Below are 7764 nucleotides of genomic sequence, written 5' to 3'. Positions count from 1 at the left end.
AGTTGCATTGTCATCCTCTTGAATTTCAACTTAAGGTTTTGGCTGCTTAGACTCAGTAGGCATTGGTTCAATAGCTTTAGAATGTGACTCGGGTTCCTGTGACTTAGTTTGAACTTCTTGCAAGTCGATGACTGAGGAAGACTCAAGAGTAGAAGTCTCCTAATTTACAGATATGTCTAGCAATGTATCAGGTTCAATGAAAAAAAATCTCCTATAATCTTCTAGTTCCTTTTTTCTTTCTTCTTCAGTCCTTTCTACAAACTCATCAACTTTCACATGTGCACTTTCTATGATTTTGTAAGTAGACAAATTCAAACATCTATATGCCTTACTCTTGCAAGAATATCCCAAAAATATACCTTCATCACATTTCACATCAAATTTTCCTTTTCTAGATTCTTTCAAGATGTAACATTTAATTCCAAATACTTTCAGGTAACTTACATTGGGTTTATAGCCATACCATAACTCATAGGGGGTTTTGAATGAGTCCTTCTTTAGCTGTACTTAGTTCAAGGTATGAATTGTAGTGTTGATAGCTTCCTTCCAATATTTGATAGGAATGCTCTTCTCAATCATTAGAGTCCTTGCATAATACATGATATATTTGTTCCTCCTTTCAACTATTCTATTATGCTTAGGAGTTCTAGGGGTTGATACTTGTCTTTGGATTCCTCTTTCAATGCAAAGTTATTGAATTTATGTGAGATGAATTCGCCACCTCTGTATGACCTTAAGCATTTCAATCTTTTCCCTGTTTCTTTCTCTACTTTGGCCAAATACCATTTGAAATTCTCAAATACTTCTAACTTCTCTCTTAGATACATAACAGTCATCATTCTACAGTAGTCATCAACAAAAAGAATGAAGAACTTTTCTCTAATATAGCTCTCAATTCCAATAGGTCCACACAAATTAGTATGCACAATTTCCAAAATGTATTCAAATTGATAGTTATTACTTTTAAAGCTAGTCTTTCCCATCTTACCAATCTAACAATTCTTGCATAGGTCAACAACAAGTTTCTTTAAACTAGGAATGCCTCTTACTTTCCTAAATTTTCTTATCTTTACCATGTCATCAAAATTCACATGACATAACCTTCTGTGCCATAACCAACATTCTTCAACTTGAGCAATAAAACATGAGCACTCACCTAGATCAAGATAAAAAAAGTTACCTTTTGTTTGTTTGCATGATCCAATTAGTTTTCCTTTGTCATCCAACAATCTTGCCTTTCCATGCATGAATTCCACCTTGAATCCAATATTGATTAGTTGTGCCAAACTCAAAAAATTATGTTTTAGTTATTCAACTCAATAGAAATTATCACATATAAATTCTTTGGTTAATGAGATTCAGATTCTTCTTTTTATGCAACAAGGTTCATTATTTCCGAACCTTACACTACCACCATCATAGTCTTCAAAATATTCAAACTTTGTTTTGTCACTAGTCATATGATGTGAACATCCATTATCTATGATCCATGTATCATTTTTTCTCACATGAGAGATAAGCTCCATCTTATCTTCTTCATCATTATTAGATTCATCTTTCATAGCAATGTAAACAATTTCATCTTCACTATTATCATAATCTTTAGAGTCTTTAGCCATAAAACATGTTTTCTTACCTTTGTCTTTGAATGACTTGAAATCTTTCTTTCCATTGCACTTATGACCTTTCTTCTCATCCTTGTTTTTCTTGTTTGGGAACCTAGCTACAATAGGACCAATTTCCTCACAAGAAAAATAGATTAGGAGAATTTTACCTTTGTATTTTCCTCTACCTCTAGAATATTTCCTTGCAAGTAGAGCTTCAACAACTTCAAGATCACTGTCAGAACTTTCTTTTGATTCTTCTTCACTTTTTGACTGAGAGTCCTTTACTTTCTTTCCTTTTTCTTTGAGTAAAAGCTTGGCTTCAAATATTGATTCAATGCTCTTAGAAGATAGAACATAATTGTCATAGTTATCTAGCTCAAATGCAGTCAATCTTCCTACTATGGCATCCGAATTTATTTTATGATTTGCTCCAAATCTTCTTTCTTGAATTGTAGATACTCTAATTGCATAAATGGGAAGAAATGTTCTAAGAACTTTAATTACAACTATTTATTTCTTGATATCTCCTTCAGAAGCTTTGATTGTACTGACACTTGCTTGGACCCTTTCAACATATTTGGCAATGTTTTCATCCTCTCTCATTCTCATCTGCTCAAATTGTCCTCTTAGACTTTCTACTTTGGCTTTCATCATATTGTTATCACCTCCATAGATATCCTTTAGCTTGTTCCACATTTCAAAGATAGTTTTGCAGTCCTTGATATCATCATATTCTTGATAGCTTAGAGTAGATGCAATGTCTATCATCATGGTGTTATGAGTCTTCTTCTTAGCAATTTCATTAATAGATAATGTACTAGAAGGAGTTTTATATTCTTCATCAAGGTATTTCAATCTTGTATCTCCAATGCAAGCTAGATGAAGTCTCATTAGTCCTTGCCATGCTAAAAAGTTATCCCCATTAAGCCTTGAAATTTCTCTCTTGTAAGACATCCTGATCTTTAGCTTAGGTCTTTGAAACCTTTCCTGCAAGCACCAAAAGATCTGATACCAATTGTTGAAAATATAGATGGAGTAACTAAGAGGGGGGAGGGGGTGGGGGGTCAATAAATTACCACAAAAACACATCCATAGATCCCTTAGATTTCTAATAAAACTACTTACTACTATCAATTGGTACACATAGAAAAATGTTGTAACTTGGTAGATGCAGTGTATGTTAACTTTAATAGTTCTTAAAAATTCATAGTGATTAACATGCATGCATAAAAGAAATAACATGAATACATGAGACACAAGATTTAACGTGGAAACTCAATATGGAAAAAACTACCAAGTAACTAGCTACTAATTTTCACTCTTCTAAAGTGAGCCTTGTTAGGAGACAATCTAGTTAAAGGTTACAAAACACACTGTTAGGTGTGACTTTGTTAGAGGATTTAATCACCCTATTAGGAGTGGCCTTGCAAAAGGTCTTTAGAACAACTCAATAGAACTGTCACCTTGTTAGAGGATTTACAAATGACTATTAGACCAACTTTGTTAAGAGATTTAGGAATCACTACTACAATGGTGAGAAAGTAACAATGAAATGACCTGAATGAGATGCAACTAAATTATTGATACAGATCTCTATTATGTTTCACTAGATCCTCTCTAATCAAATATTACTTTGCTTCTCCTCAAGGATATTTGACCATCCTTCAAAGTTTTCTCACACATTCCTCTTCAAACAATCAATACACTTGCATGCTCGCTCATTACACTTAGAATCCTCAACTTGGCCTTTCATATATACCTTTCAAATTAGCAAGTCGGCTCATTTACAACTTACAATTACCAATAATCATTACCTTACTTAGCTATAAATAATACTTGAAACAATTAAACTTTATTTCTCAAAGTAAAAAAATCTTTCATTGGCCGACTTTGCTCAGTAAACATTGTTCCTAAAAAGATTTCCAGTGTTAACCAACTGAAGCTCAATTAACACTGCGAACCCTACAAAAGCCTTTGGAGATCGAGTGAACTTGGTAAACACTAACTCTCCTTCATTAACCATGTGAGCTTGTTTAACACTACTTCTTCAAAGTAATTTTTAGGAATGCTCGATAGACTCAAAAATTTGCTTTGTTGACCAACTGAGCTCGGTAAGCACTGTCTGCCAACTGATATGATATTTGTGTAACATCAAAGACAACACACAATTAGATAATTGTATCCAACAAAGCACACATGAAAATTGTTAAAATTGTTAAGGGTAAGGAAGATATATAATGTAAAGTATATTTTAAGTGGGTGCATATGTAAAGATGGACAAATGTAATAGATGAAATGTTATTAAACTATTCATGTAGTTTTTGTTACTTAGCCAATTTTTCCTATTTTGTTGCCATCAATGAAAAAGGGGGAGATTGTTGACAATTGGCTAATAGAGATATGTAATTGTTGTCATTTATGGCAACACATGATGTACATGTTCATAGGAAACCTTAGAAATAAAGATACTTGGTGTTTGGTAATCAGAAAATTGTCTAAGTATAGAATTTGGTATACAACAATATATTGTTTTGTTTATAACTTCTTGTTGACATCATATTATGACTAGAAAAGTTAGATGGAGATAGTATACATTTTGGTGATGATGTGTATAACCTCAGAAGTTAGTAAAAACTGTATGGAACATAGATACTCATGTTCAAAGTGAAATAAGACATCAAAATTGAAAGAAAGGATTATTTTGTTTACAAGATAATTACTTGTTCAATTAGGACCAACATCTTAGATGTTTACTCTAAGTTGGAAAAGTGGATTATGGTCTTAGCCAACCCAACAAAATTTGTGTAAAGGCATGGTATTTATGCAAAGGGCATTTTGTGATAAGAAGCATGCTATCATGTAATTGTGATGTTGAGCAATTGTATGTGAACTTTTGTGAAAGTGATATACGCGAAGTTTTGTATAAGCTATTTTGTGATCCAAGATTGAGCTAAAGATCACAAATCAGTCAAGGAAGAAGTTACAGTACCTATATTCCAAAAGTCTAATTACTTGTTTGGGTAGTGAACTATTACATATTGTGCCCCCCGCCAAATATTTGAATTTTAAATACTTGCCCACCCAATGGACGGTTCCCAATTTAATGTTATTTTAAACATCCCAAGAATATTGAAAAAATTAAATAGTCGAACCTTATGATATTCCTTATTTCTTAGTTTTATGCGGGCCTACAAGTCCCCATCGTTGGATCAATCTAAATCCATGGTTGGCGCTATCTCACTATGGGAAGTTGCATGATCCTTTGCCATAGCGACATAACGCCTTTTCACTGCATGTCAGGTGGATCCTCCTTTTCCTGTTATTCTCCGACGTTGGGTTTTGCTAAATCAACGGTGGGCACTATGGCGCTATCAGAAAACCTGTGTTCCTCATCGTTAGCGACATAGCGCTCAGATGGAAAGTGATATTGTGGAAAAATTAGAAGGAAGGTGGGTCCCAAGCATGCCCCGTTGGATATTAGTGATGAAATTTGTCAGATAGGTTGGCACATGGCCAGTTTCTATTGGTTGGCATACTAATAGGTAAGATCCATCTTGCTCGCTACTAGATCTCAAAAAATCAACGGTGGGTGCTATCTCGCTATGGGAAGGTGCGAGGAGATTATCCATAGCAACATAGCACCTCGGTGACGTGTGGCATAGATGACGTAATGGGCCCGCCCTTCTCCAAAGTGATATTACGGCTCATCCTCGGTGGTAGTTGTTAGGTGGGTCACAGTAGGGTGGCGATATTTCATTGGTCCATTTAGCCAACTCAGTGTGTAGTTGTACAATTTTGTTGATCACCGTAGATCTAAGGACATTGACGATTAGCGCTATCTTGCTATGGAAAGTTGCACGTTGTTTACCCATAGTGACATAGTGCCATTATGCCACGTGGATCAATGGGGCCAGGTCTCACCAAGATGAGGATGCCAAGTTGTGCCAAGTGGTTTCCAAGTGGATTCATAGACCAAAAAATTTATGGAGGCAAGCATAGTATTATGAGGATCTTCCACAATCGTCAGATCAGTCTAGATCAATGATGGGCGCTATCGTGCTATGGAAAGCTGCAAGGATATTAACCATAGTGACATAGCACCTTAGCGACACATAGCAGGGTGGGGCCAAGTGTTATGAAACTGTAGGGATGGTACTAGTTTGGGCCGAGTTAGATGCTAGGTGTGATGAGTTGGTTCGTGGGCCTAGAAGTTTTAAGTTAGAGCACAGTAATATGGTGAGTCTTCATGATCATCAGATCAAGGAGGATCAATGGTTAGCGCTATCTCGCTATGGAAAGTTGCACGTTGTTTTTCCATAGCGACATAGCGCCTCGGTGACACATGTCCCAGTGGGTCTGGTGGAGGCAGTAACAGTTAGATATGCTAGTAGTTAATGTGACTGTCACAGTTGAAAAAGAGAAGATGGTGCAGTTAGTTAAAAGACATGGTCAAATGCATGGAAACTTGTGAGGTGGCAGAGTGAAATGAATTGATTGGTCCACGTGGCCTGTTTCGCTTACAATGTTTGGTTGACTTGCTGATCATGCCGACTCACGAGCCAAAAATAGGAGAAATCAAGGTTTTACAAGAATCTGATCTTCATGATCATTTCCAACCACTAGAAGTGAATATGAAGCATGCAGAGACACTCTACCCCCCGATCCAATCCATCTACCTAGTTAGAGTGGCTTAATGGCATCGTTTTTGTCTTCTCAAGGCATTATTTGACACAGAGGGTCAGATATCATTACATCTGGATCTATATCCAGATCAGATTTTCTTCATGATTGTTCTCTGCAGGACTTAATGGCAGGTTGTTGCGAAGTAACTTCAATTGAAGGACATCTTAGTTATGCCTAAGCTATAAAGGCAACTTCTACTAATTTTGTAAGGGTTGACCTTTCTCTATTTTCTCTGTTACTACTCTATAGATTCTTAGTGTAAATTCCCCTGTGCCTCTGAACTACATGATTTTCTATCTTATCTCCTTCAGCCATTGGTATGAAAGTTCAAGAACTCTTTGCCTCTTACTAGTGTTTTGTAGAGATCTATGATCTGCATGACTATATCTCCTCGGCCTATGAATGATAATATAAGTGAATTTCTCTTTCCTTGTGTCATACATCATGGTCTTCTAATCTGAATGTGATTATTAGATTAAAACAAGTTTGAAGGTGTATATCCTTAGTTTCATTCTGATTCAATAGTGCATATATGGGTAGAGTTTGGTCTGAACACTCTATTTTGGTGCATCACCTCTTTAGATTAGATTAGGTAGATTTTCTTTCATGCTCTCCTTCTCCCTTTTCCTCTCCAAGAGTAGTTAGGTGCATCCTGATAGTAAGAGGAAGCTAGCCTTCTTTGGAGACTCAACCTCACAGTTCAAGTCCCATAGCTTGGAGGTTGTTTCCATGTTTCACTAGGTTTTCCTCATGCATAGGCTTTGGACAAGGGTGCAAACATAAGTGAAAACAATTTTTGGCATGCCCGGTGGGACAACTTTTCAAAAAATTTCAAGCCTACTGGTGTCAAAAGGGAAGATTTCAAGATCAATACTAAGGAGACAGTACTAGCTTCAGTGTTTAAGCCTTCAAGAGGCTCATTCTTCAAAGTACTTGGTGACTCTAAGCTTCATATACATATCTAGTTCTAGACCAAAGATGCAGTGGTTCATGCCCAGAGCTGAAACAAGGGCATCTTCTAGAGGTAAGTTTTAGTGTCAAGAGCTTTCATTTTCAAACCCTGGAAGAAGGAAGACTAGGATATCTTTATCACCGGTTAGGAGTGAAATAGTAACAAATACACCTACAAGATCTATCTCTACTCCTCCTGCTATTAGATCTCAGCCTAGACTGCCATCAATACATATCAATAAATCACTTGTATATATGGCATTTCCTAGAGCTCATAATTTTTCCACGTTTAATGGTGGGAGCCCTCTCTTATTAGCCCGAGGATAACTCCTCTATGATGCAGAAAGTAAGCAACAAGGTGGTGACTTTAGAAAGATAGAAACCTCAAGGTAGTAAGCCTCATCAATTGCCATATCAAACTCCAAGCAGTGGTAGGCCTCCAAATCCTAACCATTGGATTGATTCTTTTGATCAGAGTAGGTAGGGTGGCCATGCTTCAACCTCAAATGTAAACCAAAGTAGA

This window comes from Cupressus sempervirens, chromosome 3 (genome assembly GCF_028749045.1).
Source record: "Cupressus sempervirens isolate cs-2001-9-10 chromosome 3, ASM2874904v1, whole genome shotgun sequence".
Lineage (NCBI taxonomy): Eukaryota > Viridiplantae > Streptophyta > Pinopsida > Cupressales > Cupressaceae > Cupressus > Cupressus sempervirens.
This window is presented reverse-complemented; position numbering follows the sequence as displayed.